General features: G+C 39.9%; 1 long non-coding RNA gene across 1 annotated transcript in view; it reads left to right on the top strand.

Annotated features, from left to right (window-relative positions):
- The first annotated feature begins 5,132 nt into the window (after nucleotides 1-5,132).
- The window catches only part of LOC105855433 (uncharacterized), a 33,182-nt gene continuing 13,916 nt past the window's right edge, over nucleotides 5,133-24,398 (top strand). Inside the window, exons 1-3 of the long non-coding RNA XR_012914531.1 lie at nucleotides 5,133-5,390; nucleotides 16,884-23,808; nucleotides 24,166-24,326. This is a non-coding gene — a long non-coding RNA (uncharacterized LOC105855433). The remainder of the gene's footprint in view (nucleotides 5,391-16,883; nucleotides 23,809-24,165; nucleotides 24,327-24,398) is intronic.

Here is a 24,398-nt window from a genome sequence, read left to right as displayed (position 1 = left end):
CTCCTGAGTGACCACTGACTGGCTCAATGAAGAAATTAAGACAGAAAGCAAAACATTTCTGAAACAAATGCACATGGAAACACAACATACCAGACCTGTGGGATACAGAAAAATCAGTGCTAAGAGGAAAGTTGATATATAGCCTTAAATGCCTACATCAAAAAAGTAGGAAGGTTACAAACTAAGAATCCAGTAACACACCTCGAGGAATTAGAAAAGCAAGAATAAACCAAACCCAAAATTAGCAGAAGAAAAGAAATAACAAAGATCAGAGCAGAACTAAATGGAATAGAGACAAAAAAAAATGCAAAGGATATTGAAAAGGTGGTTCTTCAGAAGATAAACATAATTGATAAACTGCTAGCTAGACTGACCAAGAAAAACAATTCTTTTTCGTGAATTATGCCAAAATGCTGGGGCAGCTGAAAGAAAGATTTCTCATAAGACACTTGCTGAGATTAATGACTATTCCCTGAATATAGAGCTGAACGAAAGTGGGCCAGATTCCAGCACTTTCTGTCTCTGCCATGTGTTTGGTGGGTCACACAAAGACTTAGTGATCATTCTCTGTAAGTGGAGTAAGCATGTCAAATGTTATGTTCTGGGCGTAGAACATTATTGGTGTTCAAAAAAATAAAAAAAAAATCATGGTTTATTAAATACTTAATAGGTGTAATGGATTTATTCTATATACTTTTTCTAAATGGTGTATGTTATGGGCTTAATTGTTTCCTTTCCAAAATTATATATTGAAGTCCTAACTCTCAGTATCTCAGAATTTGACTGTATTTAGAGATTGGGGCTTTAAAGAGGTAACTGAGTTAAAATAAGGTCATTAGGGTGGGCCCTAATCCAATATGACTGGAGTCCTTATAAAAAAGGAAAATTTAGAGACTGATATACATACACAGAGTACTTCATGTGAAAAGACACAAGGAGAAGACAGCCATCTGTAAGCCAAAGAAAGAGGAAATTTGGATGCAGACACACACAGAGGAAGAATGCCGTGTGGATATGAAGATGGCCATCTACCAGGCAGGGAGAGACGCCTTGGGGAAACCAACCCTGCCGACACCTTGATCTTGGACTTCCAGCCTCCAGAATGGTGAGAAAATAAATTTCTGTAGTTTAAGCCACCCAGTGTGGTATTTTGTTCTGACAGCCCTGAACAACTAATACACTGTGTTTGCAACATTCCTTTGGAATTTTGTTCCTATTCATGTGCTGTGAAAGCTTTGCATATTTCCCATATTGTCTCATATTTACTGAAAAGTTCTTGCCTCATTTTCCTAGTGTGTTTTTTTTTTTTTTTTCTTTTCTTTTGCCATTCAAGCACCAGGCAGAACACTTACTGGTGATTTTTGCCACAATCCAGCCTGACTTAGTAATATTTCTATTTAAACTGCCAGCAAGTGTTATTGAGAAGCCAGTGAAAGTGGAAGACAAATAAAAATGATTTTGCTGAAATGCACAGGAGGATGTAAATAATCCTTGGTTTGAAAGTATGGTTGGCAGTCCTGTCAGTCCAGGAAAATGCTGTTGGACAGAGGAGACTAGTAGGGAAAGGTATAAAAGTACAGGCTGACCATAGAAGGGGGTGTTTTGCTTTTTATCTTGAATAACATGGTTGAGTTTAGTAATACAGTATGTTTATCTCAGAAACAAGATGATGAATTTCTATAATTATTGGTGTGTGTCATGATCAGCTATAGAGTCAACAAATGGTGTACACTGTGGCTCTCAAAGGCTGGGCCACAGGGAAAAAACATGTCTTGATTAGTCATAATTCCATTGACCAGAGTTCATTTGTAATCTACTCTTAGGAGAAAAATCTGTAATAACAAAAAACCCCAAACGTATAGGATATTAAATAAATAATTATCTGGAGTATATCCTGTGATTCAGTGTCAATTCAGCCCCATATCATGTATCTTTTGCATCTTTATCCAAACATCTATTTATTATAAATTATTGTCTAGAGTTAGGATTCTAAGGTAATGTGAACCTTCAACCATCAAAAATGGAGTTGATTTAATTTTGCTCACTATATAGCATTTATGAAGTCAGGGAAGTGAGCTGAGTATGTGTAAGAGACAATTTCCTACAGCAAAGGATACAAACTAATGAAAATTCTGATTTAATTGTCACCAAAAGAGCAACTGTAGTGAATAAACCTCAGCCGTCTTGCCGTGGTTCTAGTTTCATTAGCAATAACCCTTTAATACCAGTCTCCCATGTCAAATGTTGACTTTGAAAAAGTTTGGGTCTCTTAATGAAACAGTGTGGAAGACAGCATTCTAATGCTATCTTGTATTCTATGGGACTTGACAATAATGTATAAAAGCTGAAGGAGATAGACTGATGTTTCCATAGTCACATCTTTTTCTATATATTGAAAACTTACTTTGAGATAAAAGAAATAAGTAGGAAACAAAACCTCTTCCAAGGTAATGATATTTCTTTTTTCTTTTTTTGTTTGTTTGACTAATCATATATGCTATAAAATCTAATGACAAACCATTTACAGGTAGGACATTTTCCAGGGATTGGAAAGTAAAAATCATTGGTGCCTTTTTAGACAAGTAAAAACCCACTGATGTCTTTTTAGTTGTAGCTGCTGAACAGATTTTTAAATGAGGAAGAAGTTTAATTACTTGAGTTTTGTCATCTCAGTCATTTGCTGATTACAGCTATTCCTAGGAAGCGGATTAGAATATAATTTTTTTCCTTTCTCCTGAAATCAAAACCTGACATAAAAATAGCCACTGCTAATTTGTCGATGATGATTTCAGCATTTTGCCATTTTGGCTTCTAATTATTTATAGCCTTGCAGAAGAGCGCTTGCTTATCTGCTCCTCAGCAAAGGTAAATACAGCATTTAACCAGCGTAAAATGAGGAAGGAAGAATTTATATATGCTCTTAAAGGGGTAAGGACAACTCTGCTTCCTGAGTGAGGACAACTCTTTCATAATAGTTATTGGGTGCCAAAATATATACTTCCTCCTTAGACAGTGATATAGAATACCCGACTTTCCTCACTGTGTATTTTCTTGATCCCTCCAGCCCCACCTCAGTGTCCAGCAAAAGCCTGGTGGGTGAAGTAACATTTAAAGACATCCGGGGCAGGGAAGGGGAAAGCATGAATGAGTATTCTGTATTAGTAATTTTTATCTCCCCAACAGAAAGTACAGTTTCTTGAAAATTGTGTTTCCCCTTTTGCTTTGACTGCCAGGACACCCTAAGTCATATTTATTAATAATTACAGTAACTAAATTAGTACTTAATGCCAGCATATTTGCTTCCTCCAGATATCCATGGCTTTGCTCTCCATTTACATTTTAATTGCATCGTGGTGTATGTCTATAGTGAGTACCTTCACATTCTTTTGTAAAAGACATGGCTTATAAAGATCCATAATTTTATTTCTGTCCCCATGGCTTCTTTGCCCTTATCTCATTTTCTTCCTAATCCTATTCCAGCAGCCCGATTAAAATTTGAGATAACAAAAAATAGTAAACTTGCTTTGTTTAGTGTATATTATGGTCTAGGCCTATGTAAATGAGGGCTTTTATTAATTGGATTACTGTATTGAATTGCTGAATCATGAAGATAACTGAAACAACCAAATAGAAGTTTTTGTAGTCTGAATGAAATGATTAAAACATACAGATGAAACAATTTCAATAAATTACAATGTGACTATAATGCTGTGCTCTCATATCTGTGAATAAAAGGATCAAATGTTAGAATATGAGCTCAGTAGGCCTGTCAAAGGGGCTGTTTGTTTTAGTCACTATATCCCCAGTGTCTGGAATATAGAGCAGATTCAATGAATATGTGTTGAACACCATATATGGTGTGTATATAAATTATACATATGGAATTAAGCCTAATCCCAGGTGTATTTCTGAGTGGGATGGGGGCCAGGTGGTAAGGACAGGGAGGAAACAAGGGTGAGGTTTCTCTCCAGACTCCAAATGTTACCATTTTTGATGCTCTTCATTCCTTTAACAAATCTGGATATTCATTTGGTATGATTTTTTCTTCTGCCTGAAGGATTTCTCTTAATATTTCTTGTAGGGCAGGTTTTCTATTAATAATTTCTTTCAGCTTCTATGTGTCTGAAAAAAGTCTTCATTTTTGCCTTTACATTTGAAAGCTGTATTTACTAAGTGTAGAATGCTAGGTTGACAGGTTTTTTTCTTTCAGTAGTTTCAAGATGTTGCTCCATTGTCTCATGGTTTTGTTTAAGACAAGAAGTCTGCTGTCATTCTTATTTTTGTTTCTCTGTGCTTACTGTGTCATTTTTTCATTGGCTTCTTTTAAAATTTTTCTCTTTATCATTGGTTTTACATAATTTAATAATGATGTGACTTGGTATAGTTTTATTCTCATACTTGGAGTTGTTAAGCTTCCTGGCTTTGTAGTTTTAGTATAAATCAAATTAAAAAATTTTTAGCCATTATTTCTTCAAATAATTTCTCAGTCTCTCACCCCTGCTCTGGCACTCTGTTTACATAGTGGTGAGGCTGGGTGAAGTTGTCCCACAGTTTACTGCTGCTCTGCTCATATTTGCCCACAGTCTTATTTCCCTGAGTTTCATTTTGTATAATTTCTATTGCTATGTTTTCAAGTTCACTAGCTATTACTTCTGTGATGTCTACCCTACTATTAATCCCTTCCAGTGTATTTTTCATCTCACACATTATAGTTTTATATCTCTAGAAGTCTCATTTGAGCCCTTTTATATCTACCAAGTTACTACTTAACATTTAATCATACCACTTTCCTTTAACTTCTTGAACGCGTGGAGTATGGTTGTAATAGCTATTCTAATGTCCTTGTCTGCTAATTCTATCATCCATATAATCTCTGGATTTCTGTGGATTTATTTTCTCAAAATGGATTATATTTTCCTGTTTATTTGCATTTCTGGTGTTATGAGTTGAATTGTGTCCCTTCCTACCCCCAACTCATATGTTGAAATCCAAATCCTTAGAATGTGACGACCGTATTTGGAAATAGGGTTTTCATAGAATTACTCAAGTTAAAATGAGGTCATTAGACTATGGCCTAATTCAATATGACCGACATCATTGTAAAGAGAGGAAATTTAGAAACAGACACGTATATACAGAATGTTCCATTTGAAGAGACACAGGGAGAAGATGGCCATCTCCAAGCCAAAGAAAGGGGCCTGGAGCAGATCCTTTGTTCACTTCCCTCCATTCCTTAGAAGGAAGCAACGCTGCCAACACCTTTACCTGGAACTTCTGGCCTCCAGAACTGTGACGCAATACATTTCTGTGGTTTAAATCACCCAGTTTGTGGAACTTTGTTACAGCAGCCGTAGCAAACTAATATGAAGTTTTGGTTGGCTACAGAAATGGTGAGTTTTACCTGGTTGGGAACTGGATAATTTGTATTTCTATAAAAATTCTTGAGATTTTTTCTGGGAAACAGTTAAGTTACTTGGAAATAGTTTGAGTCTTTCAGTTTTGCTTTTAAGTTTTGCTAGGTGGGAGCAGAGGGTTGATTTTGCCCCACTATACAGGCCACGCCATTTTGATCAAGCTACCTGCTGCCTCATGATTCCTGAGGTTTTTCACTCTAGAACTGTTTCTGGTTCTGTGGGAGCTCTAGAGCTTATTCTTTCCAATTCTTTTGGGTGGTAGTCTCCCAGACCATAGGTAGTTTCCTTGCACATGTGCTGATCATTACTGACTATGTGCTGATCAGACTTGGGAGGGACCCTCTGCAGATTTCCAGAGCTCTGTCTTCTCTGTGATTTTGCCCTGCAAAATTCTGGCTGCTCTGGTCTTCCTAGACTCCCTGCTTCATCTTCTTAAATTATGGAAACCACTGGCCCCAGCTGGAAAGGCTCCACTTTCTTCCATGTGACTTTCAAATCCACCCATCATGCTAACCTGGGTGTGTCTCATGGTTACAGCAAAAGAGCATGATTGGAAAGACAGGAAGCTCATTGGCTAAAGCAGATTGCATGGGTGAACCCAGAGTCAAGAGATGAAAAATGAAGGATTAAGATTATTATTGTGATTAATCTATACAACCAATTTTATAATCCTTATTACATATTGCCAAATTAGTCTTTGGAGAGAATATACAATGTCACCAGCATTGCATATGGATATCTATTTTTTTATTGTCTGTCCGTTTTTGGATTTTACAGTTTTATTTATATTTTTAGTGCTTTTATATTTCTTTTTCCTTTTTAAGGAAACTGGTTCTGGGCCATTTGTAACACATTATTGTTATCTGACTTCTTGTTTGTAAATATATATAATCAGCCCTCCATATTCATGGGAAATTGGTTCTAGGACTGCCCCCTCCACCCTTAGCATACCAAAATCTGAGGATGCACAAATCTCTTATTTCGTCCTCTGTATCCACAGATGTAGAACTGATTGTGTGTGTGTGTATAAAGTATAATTTCTTTATTGATCATTTTTGCAAATAATCATCTAAACTCCAGAAATACTGATTGCTGTAATTTTTTTTCTTTCAATCATCTGTCAATCTCTCAATCAATGGAATTATATTAATGCTTTAGGATATATAAGCAGTACTAACCTTCATTTTAATGGGAAATTTCCACATGAAAAACTCAGTTTACTTAAAAACAAGTATGATTGAGAAATAATAAGGAGGTTAGAACCGGATGTAGAAGTAAAGGTGTTTAGAACTGCAAAAGACCTTGGAGATTTTCTGGTATAATAACCTCTTTATAGAGATATGTACAAGTAAGAAAACTGGGGTATAAAGCAATTTAGTTACTTGCCCAAAGTGAAATAAAAAAACCTATGAGTGGTACAGGGTATAATGCATAATCGGTATATAACAAGTGTTTGTTGAGTAAATAAATCAATCCAGAACTGAAATTTATGTCTCTTGACTATGTTTGATATTTAATTACATCCTCATAGAAATATAATGTCTCTAGGATTGAACACTAGCCTAAGCTTCAGGACAGAAAGAAGTAAATTGGATCAATTTAGGGAAGCACAGGCTTTCAGAGTATTTAAAAATTTTTCTTCAATAAGAGGCTATGATGGCTTTCTGCAAATCTCCAAGTAAAAGAGATCCTACTATTCTCCAGAGGCACCTGGACCAATGAGTGAAGATGTGAATGAGGGAGAATATTACATGCTGGTGTTAGCAAGGGTGGTACCAAAAAAGCAGCTCCCAAAGCCTTGGGAATGTAGAGATCTAGACTGAGTTAGGTAAAAATAGTCTAAGACAATGGTGCATTACAGGCCCAATGAATTCGCCTGTCTGAATAATGAATGGATTGAATGCAAAAGAAGCATATCTATTCTTAGTGTGAGGATGCAGTATCACCCATTTGGAATATGGTGTATTTCTAACTTCATGATGCTTTTTAAGCCTAGAGGGTAGGTTCATCAGGAATGTCTGGCAAAGCTTATCTTTCTGTAAATTATCTCTTTAACGGGTTAATTTTTTGAACTTTTCCTAAATGACTTATCTGATACCAAGTATAAGCCTGAGAGTCTTAGTAGTATTTCAACACAAAGCAATGTGAAAGGCAATCCTCAGTGGTTAGCTATTAGGCTTCCCACAGATTAAGAAAGGTTATTACTCAACACAGTTATTATATCCCTGGGGACAGGGTAAGATGGGGTGAGGGCCTGGGCCAGGTGGTGGTTAGGCAGGACTGAATGACCCAGCTCCCCAAGAACTGTGCTGAGTCTCCCACTGCCTTATTTAGTAAAGATTTTATGGCTGATCGACTTGCAAAATCTGTTTTTCATGGTCTGTTGATGTTAATCATCAACAAGTATTACTGAATGACTGCAGCTCCCCCTGGTAAGAGTGTTCCAGAAAGAACCAAGACACAACAGTCCTGAGAGTCTGGTAACTACAGTGATAAGAGGGATAGAAACTCATGTTATAGATGTGGTTTGCATTCTCTGATCCATGAAGATTTAAGAGCGACAGGATTGATACATAAAGACTATAAATTCATGAAGAAGCAGACACAACGGTGAGCTCCTTGGGGGCCGGAGTTCTGTGGTCTTGTTCCTACCTGAAGACTCTCATTCACCATTTTCTCTGCCTGGAATATGCATGCTGGCTTCTCAGCATTAAGGGTCTCAGCTAAATGCCACCTCCTCAGATTGGCCTTCCTCAAGGATCCAAGCTAAACTAATTTCCCCTGGATCCACTTCACTCTGTCTCTCACCCACATCATCGTCCTGTCTGATTACTTTCACAGTACTTACCATTATCTGCAATTAAGTGCTCACAGTCATCCCTTGCTCTCTGTCGGGGACTGGTTCCAGTATTCTCCTTGCATTCCAAAGTCCACAGACGCTCAAGTCCCTCTTACAAAATGACACAGTATTTGCACGTAACCTACACTCATCCTCCCATATAGTTTAAATCATCTCTAGATTACTTATGAGACCTAATACAGTGTCAATGTTATGTAAATAGTTGTTATACTCTATTGTTTAGGGAATGATGACATGGAAAAAAGTGTGTACATGTTTAGTATGGATGCACCATGCATTATTTTTCCTGAATATTTTCCACCGGAGGTTGGTTGAATCCACGGACGTGGAGGACTGATTGTACTTGCTCATTGTCTGTGTCCTACGCTGACATTGAAGCACCGTGAGAAGAAAGACATCGTCTGTCTTGCTCATTGAGGTATCCCAGAGCTCAGTGAATGCCTGTTGAATGATTAAATATCAGAAGAGGATACATCTCGGTACTAAACGTTTTCATGTTCATTAGAGAAAGTACAGAAAAATTTATAGACAATTCTGCCTTGATGGCATTAACTGGTCCAGAGGGTATGAACAGTTAGTGAATGATGGGGCCACAAAAGTTTATTAAAAGGCAGTATGGATGTGGCATGCAGCTGCAGATGTCAGAAGGCAGAATACTGTGCAGAGTTGTTTATGCTCCAGTCTGGAATCATGTTTTTTAATACTTTTATATCACATCTTTATCGGTGGCTTCAAAGAGAGGACCGGGCCTCTCAGCCAAAAATAGGATAAGATAGAAGAATTTGGGGTACACGGAGGCCTGACTGGGGTGACACCCATGGGGCTCTGATCAAGCATCATTTGTGTGACATTGGACAGTGTAAAGAAAGAAAAGAACCAGGCATTCATTATTCCACAAGTGTTTATTTTATCTGAAAACAATATTGTACAAAACTGAAAATATACACCCTGTCTGGCCTGAAGTGTCAGTTTGAACAAGGAATCTAGACAATTTAGGAAGAATAGACTGCTGGAACCACACTGTCCAAGTTTGAATGCTGACTCTACCTCTTTGTAACCTTTTTGAGCCTCAGTTTCCTCACCTGCAAAATGGGGATAATAATATTAGCTACCTCCTAATTTCATTGTGAACATTAAGTGAGTTAATACATAGGGAGTGCTTAGAGTGGAATGGGATCTGGCACATAAATGTTATTGTTTTTGTTTTTTTTTAAATAGAAGTAGCCGAGAGTATAGGAACTGGAGGCTGAGGAGTCAGGCGATCAGTGCCTGAAAAGAGGGTAGGTGTGGGGAAACAGGGGTAGCTGAGAAAGGAGGCTGGAAAAAGGTCAATTTTCAAACTGTGGAGCTGCATCTTTGGGTGGCTGGAGGCTAAGAAGCCTTTGGGCGTGAGGTTTTCCTGGAGGCGGAAAGCCAACTTGTCCTGCTGCATAGCGGAAGTGGGGTTGTAAATGCCCACTAACAACACACGTGGTTTATTACAGCCTATTTCAAGCTTTTTTCCTCTGAAGCCCTATGTGCTTCCCCGTTCTGGAGACCATGCTGGAACATGCGGGCGGGAGCCAACACTGTGAGCCATAAAATCAGATGGGCATCAAGCAAGTGCACGTAGATAACACACATCTTCTGGCAGTATGTGGATTATTTGCCTCGAAGCCAAATGGATTGACAGGCAGCTTTATAAATTACAAGGCAGGGAACTCTTTAGAAATTTTCTAATGAGCAGGGAGTGGTAAGTGGAAAATCATACTGCAGGAGGCATAAGTGCTCATGGAAGAGATCCAAATATCACTGATAGTGTTTTTATTTAGCAAGTCAAGTTGTGGTTTCATATTACTGAATCTAAGACAGTTCAGGCTTACCAATGCCCTCGGTTTCCTAATCCTGTTTTTCTCTATAGTGTCTAGAGTTTCTCAACTGTAGATGTTTTTCCCACAGAGGCATTCAGAGACCCAGGAAGGGCTGTTCTGCTACAGTAGAGATAGCTCCCGCGTGAGTAAGCTGAGTGGCTTCTCGGAAGCCATTTACTGCACCCTAACTGGGTGCCTGACACTGGAGCATATCAGGAACTTTATTTTATTATTTTATTTTTTTCCCCCTGTTTAAAAAGTTCGAAGGAACTTTAGACATATGTGTTTCCCCTCATCATAACACTATACACTGTGGGGTATTCTTATCATCTTACAGGTGGAAAAACTGGGAGTGGTAGACATTAAGTGACTTGGTAAGGTAATATTGTCAGGGTTGGAAGCAGGGGTGCCTAATTGCAGAATCCTTGTTCTTCCTACTTCCTCCCTTCAAATATCACTTAACGGATGGACGTAAAGGGGGTGGGTGGGCAGGGATTTGTGGCGGTGGGAGAAGTAGGAAAGGGAAATGTGGAACAGCATTTGACACACAAAGAAAAGCAGAGAAGTAGAAAAAGTGATCTATTCATTCATCGTACAAACGTAAGTGAGCGCTTGTTCTATGTGAGATGCTGTGTAGCAGAGATGTGTGATTAGGAGCTTTGAGCATATTCGGGAATGTTGACCACATGGCGAGAGGGCAGTTGGTGAGAGGACAGGAGACAGTTAGGTCACTGTGTCCAGGAAGGTGGGTAGGAAGGTAAATTTGGGGGCTTGGGGGTGCAGAGAACTCCAGCTGGGTTCTAGGCTGCTTTTGGAGTTCACCAGGTCTCCTGCTTTTCTGATTAAAAGTGACCAGGGGTCACACTGGCTTTTCTGAAGTGTTTTGGGTAACTTGATCCCTCCGAGTCAAACTGGGGTTTTCAAGAAAGCAATTGAAGAATGGCTGCAGTCACCTCACTTACTTTTCTGTTAGCACTGCTGATGTCCCTTCTAGAAGTCCAGCATTTGCCAGAGTGATTAATATTCTTCTTTGCTTCTCTTGAGTCCGCTGTACTCTCCTCCTACTCCTGTTACAGCACTTAGCACAGTTCAGCAAAATTATCCAATTAGCATGTTTGCCTCCACCACTGGCTTGTCACCTCCTGGATGGCAAAGGCCACATGGAATCACCTCTGTCCCAGTTCAGTGCTTGGCACATAGTAGGTGCTTAATAAATGTTTATTGCATTAAAAAAAATTACAAACCTCTCAGCGACAATTGATTAAGAAGAGTAAATAGTGCAGGAGAGCCTGAGCTTCCTTTATGACTAAGTCTGCTAAACCCCAGATGGCAAAGTATGCAGGGGGTATTATCAGGCAAATGCCAGTCACCACCTGCAGCAGCCTGATCCCGCCTGATAGTCCCTGAATGTGCAAATGCATCTGAGGCCTATCACTTCATCAGTGCTGGCATGCTGGTGCCGGAGTATAATTTTTTACTTTTAGTGGAACTTTCCATTTAACGAAAGGAGACTTAAGAGCTGTGGAGTGGGTGTTTTTGCCACTGGGCACTTCACACAGAAAAATGAAACTTGTTTTGAACTCAATGCACCCACAACTTTGTAACCAGTGAACTGAATAAGTGCACAAAGTCCTCTGATGCTGCCACTAGAAAAATAATCTTTCTCAAAGTTCAGTCTTAATCTTTTTTTTTTTTTTTTCTTGGTCTCAAAAATCTTATCTTCTAAGGGAGTCAGCTACATGTCTCCTTTCATCGGGACTAGAAATGCTGCTTGCAATTTCTGGGTGTCAATCTTTGGAACTTTACTGCCACATCCCCCACATATATCTCTCTTTTCAACTGGTGAGTGAAGAGAATCCTCATTTCTTCTGGAAATTTCAGGGGGACTGGAGATTTAGGTGTTAGCAGCATCTCATCAAAGAGGATAAATATTTGAACTCAAGCCTGAATTATTGTTGAAGTATAAATGGTTTTAGTGTCAGGCTGACCTAATGATTTGAACCTCCAGTCCAAATTAGAGTTTGCAGAGCACAATCTCCCCCCCGAGGTATTCTTCTCCTCACAGCGGATCCCTGCATAGATCCGCTGGAAGTGACGCCAAGAAAAATTTAGTCTTTTTCATTCCTCCCTTGAGAATAGTCAAGGATCTTGATGACTAGTAGTTTTAGGTGGTCATTTGGATCTTTTTTGCTTACCTACACCGTGTTACTAAACAATTAATAAGGCCAGGTGCGGTGGCTCATGCCTATAATCCTAGCACTCTGGGAAGCTGAGGCAGGAGGATTGCTTGAGGTCAGGAGTTCAAGACCAGCCTGAGCAAGAGTGAGACCCTGTGTCTACTAAGAATAGAAAAATTAGCCGGGCATGGTGGCACATGCCTTTAGTCCCAGCTACTAGGGAGGCTGAGGCAGCAGGATCACTTGAGCCCAGGAGTTTGAGGTTGGTGTGAGCTAGGCTGACACCACGGCACTGTAGCCCAGGTGACAGAGTGAGACTCTGACTCAGAAAACAAAGAAAAAACAAAGAACAATTAATAAATAGCAAGCACTGCTCTGGCAAGGTACTGTGCCAGGAACAAACACACAGCCATCTGTGTCAACAAGACTGTGTAAAGACAATCCTGTTCTTAAAGAACTACTTACAATCTAGTTGAGGAGAAGGGACACTTGAAACAGCACAGATACCTCAAGCAATGGCAAAGCACAAATGTGAAAACAAGAAAGAGCTGTATGGACGTAAGACTTTAAGGCAGAACAGGATGAATTGCCAAGTTGTGTCTTAAAGGAAGGGTAGGGCAGGGGACGAGATGGGAAGGACAGTCCCATGTGGCACTGGCAAGGAGACAGACAGCACAGCGTGACAATGCTTAGGGAAGTGGCCAGTTTGCTTTGTTTGACAAAAAGCAAAGGTCTTATTACCCAGACAGACAGAGTCCCTCAGAATATTAATCCATCGGCTTCGGCTTTGGACTGTTGTCTTGAACTATTAGCCAATACTTTTAAAACATTTCAAATGTCCTTTCTCCTCAACTAGATTGCAAGTTCTGATGTCAGACCATGTGTTCCCAGTGCTCTGCATGTGTATCCATTTTTATTGTAACTGGTTGTTTACTCTCTGTGGCTTCCCAAAGACTGTCAGCAGCCAGAGGGTAGGGGCCTAGTGTGTCTCTTGATTGTTTTGGGCCCCGGTTACTCAATGCCGGGCACCTAGTAGATGCTCAGTAACTTGCTGTTGGGTAAACCAAGCAGTGGATGGACAGTTGAGCAGACTCAGGGGGACTTACTGCGTGGGTACTACTAGTAGAAAGGGGAAGAGCCTTTACCCTTGAAAAAAAATTTGGACGGCCAGACTTGAGGGAAATGTGAGGTTGGAGAACAGGAAAGAGAAATGATTAGAAGGTAAGAGCATGAGGATAATAAGGGAGGAGGAATATTGTCACAAACTGGTTTCAAGTCACTTGATTTCTTAATAATGTCATTGAGCTGACAGTTCATTTTAATATCAGGAGTTCCCATCAGTTCTTTGGATACTGATATTGATTTGAATTGTATTTAGTGTTTAATACTCAAGGCATATTTACACATTGCTCATTCTCGTAGTTAAATTTCCTTCCCTCCCTTTTATCCTTTCATCCATTGATTCTCATTCACTGGTCAGCTCCTTTAACAAATATAGGAGGCCCTACTCTACACAAGGCCCACAAAAACTTCAGTAACTGGATATATCTTGTGAAGCACAGTAATCTGAACTTAAAAGCTTTAATTTTCTCTCTTTGCAATTTAAGCACATGCAATTGACTTCATCTCTTAGGTTTACTAGGAGGGCGTAAGGGTGTCAGTGGAGGTCCTGGCTGCTGTGGATATCATAGGAATGGTAACCACACGTCACACGGGAAAGTGGACCCCAAAACTAGGTACAGCCTGAAGGCCAGGCAGGTTCTTGGCTTCATGCAGGAGAGAATTCAAGCACACATCTTATGTTGGAAATGAAAGCGACATCTATTAAACAAAGGAACAGCAAGCAGGCCACCCCACAGAAAGGGTAGTGGCTATCTCTCAGAGCACCGGAGAATAACTCCTCCATGGTGCTGGCGAACTCTATGATTATTTCTTGATTATATGCTAAATAAGGGGTGGATTATTCATGGATTTTTCTGGGAAAAGGGCAGAGATTCCTAAGAATTGGGGGGGGGTCCTCTTTTCATACCATATAAAGTAATTTGTAGGGGTTATCATGGTAAGTATGAACTGGGTGCTGGTGGGAGTTTCTTTTAGTATGCAAATATGTTATAAGCAGGGATACTGGGCTACAAGGGTGAGCAGAGGTCCTTCTTGTCACCATCTTGGCTCTTACTCATCTTAACCAGTTTCTTCACTGCATCCTGTTTTCCTGTTTTTGTCAGAGACTTTGGTTCCGGCCTTGGAACTTTTTTACTAGTATTTGTGCCTTGCGGTCTCCTATCTCAGTAATTTCAGTAAGTCCTTTAAAATGTTCAGTATTAGGTTACAGGGTGATGTTTTAAAAAAAAATTTTTGCTCAAATTCTTCCCGAACCCCACCTCCTTGAGCTATTACCAGGGGGTAAATGGCTAAGAACTAAAACACAAAAGACTGCTTTCACAGTGCAGTAACCCTTAGTAGTTTTTGAACAGGAAGAGTAAAGTCATGGTGGAAAAAGGAAATTTTTCCAACCCTTCTCATTTTTTGGTTCTATATTTGATAGAGACAAGCAAAGATTTTTTACTCTTCAATTTAGGCCATTTCAGATGCTTCCCTTGGGATTGCATGATCTGCAGTGAAGGTGTGGGGGCTACCGTGGGCTACATGCCAGGCTGCACATCCATGCCCAGATAAATGTCTGGGAGGATTCCAGAGTTTTCTCTCTTCTGTGTCCACTGGTGAGCCTGACTAAATGATACTAAACATTATACTAGTTATGGGCCTTGCTCTGGGATCTGGGGTATGATGTGACTCTAGGTAGCCCTTGGCAAAATCCAGTTAGTGACTTTGGATGATGGTCCATGTTTCAAATAACCAGACAAACCAAATTGGCACAATTCAGAATCGTGGGTTACCTGTTAAGGACAAGCACACCGATGGAAAGAAGCCTCCAGAGAGATGTTTGAGGCAATTAATACATGCTTTATGTATGTCATTCCTGATGTAGGCCTGGAGCACTCCCTTGCAGTCTTTTCTGGCTAATTCTGCTGCCCTAGGTCTCAGTTCATGAATAACTTCTGCTCAGATGTCTTCCGTGACCCTCACACGTGTGTCTACTGCTTCTTATGGTCACGTCTAAGGTGACGCTAATGGGATCACATTGCTCCCTCCAGCCAGCCTGCCTCCCTCTCTTCCTCCCTCTGCTCTTCTTTTCTCCTTTCTTTCTTCTTCTTTTCTCCTTCTCTTTTATAGAAGCTTTCATCACTGTGGAGGATATATTAGTCTGTTGTGGTTAGGGGAATACTGGTGAGCACAGTCTTGCTAATTATTAATAATTTTGCCTACGTCTTCTAGAGGTTAACTCAGTTTCTACTGGGTTCTTTGCTATGATAGCTGAAATACATTAATATGTGGTTCTCTGGACATTTAAGTACTGTTAAACAAAGACGTTTTATGAGTGTGTACAGATGTAATAGTTGATGAAGTATAGATATATTTCTTTAAATATAATACTGAATGTACTTTAATCTAGTTTTCTTTTCACTCCTGTTGAACTTACTATCCAAATTGCCTAGTAAAATCTCCTCTTTTTATGTTCTTGTTTTATTTGATGACATGGGTGGTGGTCTTTTGGTCTCAGGTTGACCCTCCTATATGATCTGCTTCCCTGGTTGTGTTATTATCTTTGACAACACTTTTTTGTTTGTTTGTTTCCTTCATTGCTTCTCCTTCTATCTACCCTTTGAATGACATATCAGTTAGGATCGTCTAGCTGTACATAATAGAGGATCTTACATGTGTGCTTAAATAGACTGGAATATATTTGCACCAAGTCCTCCACTTAGCAAAGGGAGGAATAATTTGGGGCAAGGAATGGGTGGGCAGTTCCAGGTAAAAAAGAGTTGTGTTCTGGCCATGTCAAGTTTGAGAAGCCTATTAGATATTTCAAATAAGCATTAAGATACATGAATCTGGAGCTGGGAGGGGTATCCTTTGCCGACTCTTTATAGCCCTAGGCCCTATCATGGCCTTGTACATGGTGGGCACTCAATAAATATTTGTTGAATTAATTTATTAATTGAGTGCCCACCATGTACAAGGCCATGATTTTATTGAATAATGAATTTAAATAATCAACTTATTCAACAAATATTCATGGAGTCCCTACCTTGTGTTAGGCATCGTTCTAGGAGCTGGGAGTATAGAAGTGAACAAAACAGCTAAAATTCCTATCTTTCTGGAACTTTAAATGAATGCAATGTGTGTCTAGAACTCGATATTTAGTAAAGTGTTATTTTTTATGTCTTAAAAAATCTTTGATAATATTAATTAAAAGTGAATTTCTCTAGTTGAATTAATTATAAGAATAATGGAGAGAAAGAGAGAGAGAGAGAGAGAGAGAGAGAGATTTCATTCTAACAACTAATTTTGTTTCCTCTTTCCCTTTTTAACTTTATTTTTGTATCTTTATGTGCTGAGACCCGAGTATCTGTTGGTGGCATGGTAATTGTGGTACATAGGTGCTATTTACAGTTGCTGTGGAGTCGATTTCTAATTTTCCCTTGAAAAATGTTATTTACAGGCACACTGTTTTCTCCAGCAGGTGTGACATGGCTCTGTGCCACATGGAGAAGGAGCACAATGTCACCTCCAAGGTTTGTCATGAACACCCTGATAGATTCTTCAGGTGAAGTGAGAGGCCTTTCTCCCTGCTGTGCTGTCAAGGCTGAGAAGCGAAAGGAAAATTCATGTGTCCTGTGGCAAGTGCCTGTGGTCTCACTACTGCACTAAATACAGTTCTGCCAGGTTTTGTGTTAGTTGATATTCTGTGAATGGAGTTAACATCTTCTGAGTTTTCTGGGAGTTCGTAAATTAGACAACCTGGAGTGATTCTTTTTGTCCAGCGAGGTATCTATGAAATAGTACAAGTAAGTTTTGGTGAATCATTGTTACATATTAAATATCAACGTCAGTTCCCAGAACACGTTATTCAGTTTCTACACTAAGCCCTACTCGACCTGATGCTAAGTAATGTTGGGGATCTTTGTTGTTGTTGTTGTTGTTGTTGTTTTGGGGGGTTGGACCCAGTTTCCCATGGACACCAAAGAGGAAGCTCACTAGCAAGTTAGTCATCCTTTGCCTCATCCACAAGGTTGACATTTCTTAGTTCATTTTCAAGCAGGATTTTCCTTTTTGATTGCCTTAATCAGGGAAAAGACAGCCTTTCTAAAGGAGATACCCCTTAGTCTCAGTGGAATTAAGAAAAGCAAATACTTAAAATTAAATTTTAAAAGACCTGAACTCAAAAAGAAGACAATTGAAATATTTACTTTTTATGTCTTTATATATGAAAAAGATGTGTTCCCTACTCTATAATAAATGATCACAAGAGACTTTATAGACACTGACTTGGGAAAGCTTGAGGAGAGCTATCACTACTGTGTGTTTTTTGATTTCATGCATGTTCTCTGTTTCCATGCCTAGTGAATTCCCATTTGAATCTTTTGAATTTCAAGTCTTCCATAAGTTAAGACCAGGAAGCTGCTTCAGAGACATCATAATCTGCAAAGAAAAATATTCTTTCAGTCTTCCAGAACACTACCTATTGCCTGGCCCCAGGGATGGGAAAAGGTGAGCTTTCAAAGGGCAATTGCAATGAAGGGCATTGTGGTCCACACTGAAGATTTTGACTTGTTTCCTGCAGATGATGGCAAATGTTTGGAGAATTTGGGGAGAGGAGGAAGAGAATCAGAATTTTCTTTTCGACATACCACTGGAGGTTGTAGGGAGGATGCGTGTGGAAGCAGGGGACCAGTTGGAAGCTGTTGTAGGAGTCGGTATTTTCCACTCCCATGCCAGCTTTGGGGTGAGTGTTTTCTGGACAGATACTTCAGTCTCCGTTTCTTGTTTGGAGTATAGAGTTATTGCGATAGTTGACAGAAATAAAGCTAATTCATTATCTGTCACGCCTGCCTCGCCAGCAAGGAAGACGCGGCAACCGGAGTTCTTCTGACAGCGCTTTATTGGGGAATCTGAAGATGACTAAAGCGGAAGACCCCGAGGAGCTCTCGGAGCGGGCTTATATAGGCACTAAGTACATTAGGCAGAATCTGATTGGCTCACGCAAGAGCCCTCATTAGCATACTTGATGAGAGACAGGAAAAAGCCCCTACACATGCACGGTTCACCCTGTTTATCAGTCTTGTGGTATGGGTGTGACCAGGAAGTTGGCGCCATCTTGCAATGGCGTTAACACCGCGCCCCACAATTATCTTTGTTCTTTCCTGCAGACCTGGTTCCATTTCTCCTCAAAGTTTGTAGGAAGAAAATTTTCACTGGTACTATTTCTATAATATATTATTCTATGTATCTTTCACCCTTCTACCATTACTATATATATAATCAACAAAATGGGGAAATCTCACTTTGGGAGACTTCCTCATAATCTTTTCCCTCAGGGACTTGATTTGCCCATTAAAATAGGCATGAAGAAGCTCTTCTGTGAAATCTCCTTTACCACTGGTGGCATGAAAGCCTATGTGTTTCTTGAATTTGGCCACACCCCAGCAGGTGAACCCTTTCTACTCCCCATCATAGCTGTTGGTGCTTATCGAAGGCTTCCTGGGGAGGCTCTGGAGGGGTTCATCCTAACTCTCAGGGAGTTGGATATTCCCTAGGGTCAGCTGGCTCTTCCCTTGGGATGGAAAGAAGATGGAATTCTTGGTGTGTGCAATTCTTAAGCATGCCTGTGTCACTAGGAATTTGTCTTCCTGTTTTAAAATTAAGTCTAATTTCAATGTGAGTCTGAGGGGAGAATACAATTTTCAAGCCAGATTTCTTCCCCAGCTGATGTTTCAAGTAGGAAGAAAGTTGGGCTGGGAGTCTAGAGAACTAAGTTTTACATGTACTCCATCAATAATTTAAATAAAAAATTAAATAAAATTTTATAGTATATAATTTTTATACTAATTTTTGCAGATAATTTTATTTATTTGATTTCTCTTTTGATTTTAGCCTAGGGACATATTTCAGGAAATCTTCCCATCAACCTGTCCATCCCAATCTATTTTTCTCTTCCCACAATGTCTCTAGCTTGGACATCTTCAAGTCATCTAGCTTTCTTCAATCACTCCTTAAAAGCAAAATGTCTTGAACTCTCATCTCACACATTAGAAGAATCCCAGAACTTTCCCATATCTCTGAGGGGATGGGGGACAGGTATGTAAGTGAGTCCACCTTACAGCAATAGTCTACATTAATAATTGACTACTGATTCTGCCATTTCCTCTGTGACTTTGGTCAGGTTACTTAACCTCTCTGTTCTTTAGTGGAAACTAGAAAAATCTGAAAAATAGAATAATTATTATATCTACCTCCTAGACTTGCTTTGAGGATTAAATGAGTCAATAATGTAAAGGATTATTAGAAGGACTGAATAAGTTAATATATAGAGAATGCTTAGCAAAGTGCCTGGCACACAGTGAGCATTGTATAGGTGGTATTTATTATTATTCTTTTCACAGCTCATTTTCCCATTGCTTACTGGCTCCCACCTCCCACCGCCTGGCCTGCCATTGCTGCAAAGGCTTCTCTGCAGTTGCGCCTTATGGCAGACACCAGCCTCCTTTCTTCATTCTCCTTTAGACAGTGCACGTGCAAGGCTATTGTGAGTAATAGTAATAGCGAATCACGGCAAACATAGACTGAGTACTGACCTGTGCCCAGCACTGTTGTAAAGATGTACTTTACATCTCTGAGCTTATTTCATTCTCATGCAAACTCAGAGATAAATATGATGCTGATGATTATCTCATTTTGCAGATGAAAAAGTGAGGCACAAAACTGTAAATAGCTTGCCCAAGGTAACCAAGCGAGTACATGGCGAAGCCAGGTGTTTAAACCATTGTTAACTTATCATTCCCTTAGCACTTGCATGTACAGAAAAGCATCTTTTTTCCTTCCACGGAATGATGTCAGTACACTATTCTGCTGATTTGGTAAAAGCCAACTTCCTTGTCAATGCTGAAGGGGGTGGGGCACAGAAAGAAGGAGGTGGATTTTTAGTGTGTAATGATGAGCTGATAGAAACGGCTTAAATATGCTGAGCACCAGCTGTGTGTTGCGCATTGTGTCCCTCCGTATATATGCTTCAAGGGATTTCTCGAAACCGCAGTTATTAATCATTATTGTCATTTCCCAGGGGAGGAAACTGAGTCCCGGGAAGGTAAGGACTTGCCCTCAGGTCACCCTGCTCATGAGCTGTGCAGACAGGTCCACCTGCCCCACAGCATCCGGGACAGGCTCTTTTTACCATATCGTCTTGCATCCCTCAAAGTCAACCCCGGGCCTTTCCGTCTTTAAGGGTTCCATGCCCTTAATTGGTTCCAATCAGTAATTTTTTTGGTAGTTCTCTTCCCTCCCCCCCAATCCCCGTTTGTAACCTCTGTGACCCAGCTTTTCTTTTAAACTGCTTTAAATCATATCCATAAGTATTTAAGTGTCTACAATATTAAAGTTAGGTAGAAGTAGCTAAATGGATTAAGGATGCTTATTAAAATGTTTTGCCTCATTATTCCAGGGGGCCATAAATGTGATGTTAGTAAGTACCATTAAACTTCGTTCTATCAATAACACTTGGTTGATAGCATTAGGCACTGTTAAGGCACAGTCTCTGTACTTGAAGTGGTCACCTAGGGAAAGGAGTGTGTGTATATGTGTGTTGTGTGTGTGTGTGTTTGTGTGAGTGTAGGTACCATTGCTCATCAAGTTCAACATGGAACATGACTCTCCCAACCCTCTATGGTTAACTCAAAGCAGCCACCTTGTCGAGCTGCTTTGTTTGCTGTTCCAGATTGTTTCGGGAATGTGTTTTAAGTGTTTACATCAGACTTTTAAGATCACCTATGGGCCTGAATTGTTTCGCGTGGCTGCTCAGCTTAATTGCAGGGCAGTTACCGTATTCACGTTGCTATCGCTGGTGATGGGGTGTTGCCAGAAAACTCTGGATTGCGTACCTTTAAGCCACGTACGGTCCCCCCTCCCCTGGGGTTTCCAGAACTTGCTGATTGGCAATGGTCAGCTTCCCAGAAGCTGATGAATTGTAGTAATGACTTTTATGTTAATGTGCTCTAAAGGTGACTTTCTTTAAGCTTTTTGATCACTATGTGAAAAAGGAGTGTTGAGACAAACTGCTGTGTAACAAATTACCACACATTTCTTGGCTGAAAACAACACCGATCATTCTCTCCTAAGGCGCTGTTCAGAAGGCTTGACTGGGGTCTCTGCTCAGGGTGTCACGAGGCCAGAATCAAGGTGTTATGAGAGATTTTGCACATGAGAAATATTTTCTCCTCTCGTAGCTATAGATTATGTGACTGCTTTAAGGACAAGCTGTCCCACATGACTTGATACTCACACCTGACCATTTGGCTGTAGAAATTTGAGAGGTGAATGTTTTGGCATCCTGTCTAACTTGAGGCAACTGAGTCTCAGTATTTATTCAGGAAACGCAATTTCTTCTCTTAATCAACTAGTGGACCATCTTTTCCCTGACATTTATACATACTGTGGGTATATTTTAGTTTGTCTTAAGGCACTATATTGAAAGTCAGCATATCTAAATTGGGCTTTCAGCTCTACAGTTGTGCAAATGATTTTCTTTTGCCTCTATTTTTTCCTCTGAGGATGATACTGATACTACTTTTTACTCTTTAAGTGTATTTCATTTTGCAAAATGCATGCTCAGCAGAGGCCCAGTGAGTGGTTTGTATAACTTCTTGATCTCACTGTGTTTTTTCCTAGGCCAATGTTCATTTTAGTCTATCATGCTGGGAGAAGTAACCTTCTTGCCAGGTGGCTGTGCATGCCTTAGCCCTTCATTGTATAAGTCCCTTGGATACCTAGTGCAGTAACAGTATGTAATATTTGTATTACATTTTACAAATTCATAAAGGGAACACGACCCATTTGCTATCTTACTTAATTCTTTCTAAAATTCTGTGAGGTAGATATTATTATTTCTATTTTACAGATGGGATGAATAAGATTCAGGAAATTAACTGACTCATTCAAGATCACAGTAGAAATAGAGCCAGGACTGCAACTGAAGTGTTATGACTTCAAATCCAGTGTTGTGTCTACTTCACTCCAGCTAAGCAGTAAGAGGACAATAGTGCTCACAGCCAGGGCCAGCAGTGTGTGCAGTAAACTTCAGATATGAGGAATAACTTCAGTTTTTAGTCATTTTCTTTTCTTGCACTTATTTCAACTCTAATTTTTGATTTTTGATTTTTCTTCTTACACGTGTTTTCCTAGAATCCAAATTAGCATATTGACATTGTCCTCATAATAGGACAATAATAGTCCCCATAATAGTCAATATCCGCCCTGGGCCACCGCCACATGATTGAGGGCAGGGACTATCTATAGTGTTGCCTCAGTGTCAAACAAGTTGTACCATTTTTATACCAGTCTCAAATGTTTGCAATTTCATGTTATCTCACCAATAGCTGAAGGTTGAAAAGGGAAGGCCTGTATTGTAGGAAATCTGCAGGTATTTGTAATTCCGTAGGACCTATGTCTTTGAGATTCTGTGGACCTCCTTCACAGAATAATTAGTATAAGACTTTATGCATAGAACTTTCCATACAAATCAAGAAATTCACTCTTCCCGAGTATTGTCTCCTAATCCCATAGCTAATGCAATGATTCATGTATCTAGTAATCCCAGCGATAGTTAATTGCTGGAGAACACTGGCTGGTGGCTAGGAGAATGCTGGTGGCTAAAGGAGGATGCTCTGAAGCCAGGCTGCCTGAATTGAAATCCAGGTCCTGGCATATACTAGCTAGGAGATGTTGGCAAATAACTGAATCTCTCTGTTTCATCTATAAAATGAGGAAGATAATAGGACCTACCTCGTAGGGTTGTTGGGAGGATTGACGAATTGTTCAATGTAAAACACTGGGAACAATGTCTGTCACTGTGGTAGGCAGGATGTCTCAAATGGCCTCCAAAGATGTTCAGCCCTAATCCTCAGGACTTGTGAATATGGCGAAACATCTCTTGCATGATTATATCATGTAGGCACAGTTGAGCTTAAAATAGGGGATTATCTGGGTGGACCTAATCTAATCACATGAACCCCTTTAAAAGCAAAGAGCTTTCTTAAGCTGCTGGCAGAACAGGAAGTCAAAGAGATTGCAAGAACTTCCCAATAAGAGCCCAGCTAGTTTAAACCCTGATGTCAATCTTATGAGATCCTGAACAGAGAACCCAGTCAAGCCTGCCTGGACTTCTCAACTACAGAACTAGGAGGTAAATGAGTGTCGATTTAAGTCACTAAGCTTGTGGTAACTGGGTATGTAGCAGTAGAAAATGGATATAGTCACAAAGAAGTACTCTAATAAATCTTCACTATTGTTATTACATTTATTATTAAACCTCTTCAGTGAATGATAGTAAGGACTGTGTAAGGAAGTGAGGAGGCAATATCAAACCTGCCATGGTGCCAGCCCTCAAGTTCAAGGTAAGAAGATAAATCATTTCATTTTTCCTGACGTCCAGGATCTATGAAGATTAACTGTTGTTATATCCTGGATATAACTGTTTGTTATATCCTTCTTTCCTTCCTTGCTTTGGTTCACTTCTTTTATTATAAGTGCTCCTTTTTTAGTTTCTTTCATTTTTGGCTGGTGGCGAGACCAGGTTTAGCCACCACCAGCAACCATTTGCCTTGAGAAATGGGAATAGGATTTATTGGTTGTCTCCTGTGCATAACTGTTAGGCTGTCTGGAGGCTCCTGGTATTTGTGCTCAAATATTGTAAGTCGGACAATGGAGATGTCTGTTTCTAACAAAGGATCTATATAATCCTTTATCTCGAGAATCCACCACCTGGTGTTCTCAACAGCTGTGAGCACAGAACAATTTCCCAGTTTCATCAAACGGGAATACAAAAGGAGCAATAGTGCCCGTGGTGTGCGATCTCCTTGAAGTTGTTCCAAGGAAAAGGGACCTTTTGTCGCAGAGACAGCTCATTTTAGAGGTCAGTGGCCTGTGACACTTCCCCAGCTGCCAGCTCAGCAGGGACCTTCTGATACTTTATTACACTGGAAAG

The sequence above is a fragment of the Microcebus murinus genome, chromosome 23 (assembly GCF_040939455.1).
Source record: "Microcebus murinus isolate Inina chromosome 23, M.murinus_Inina_mat1.0, whole genome shotgun sequence".
Classification (NCBI taxonomy): Eukaryota; Metazoa; Chordata; class Mammalia; order Primates; family Cheirogaleidae; genus Microcebus; species Microcebus murinus.
Note: the sequence above shows the minus strand (reverse complement) of the source record. Positions and strands in the feature narration are given on the sequence as shown.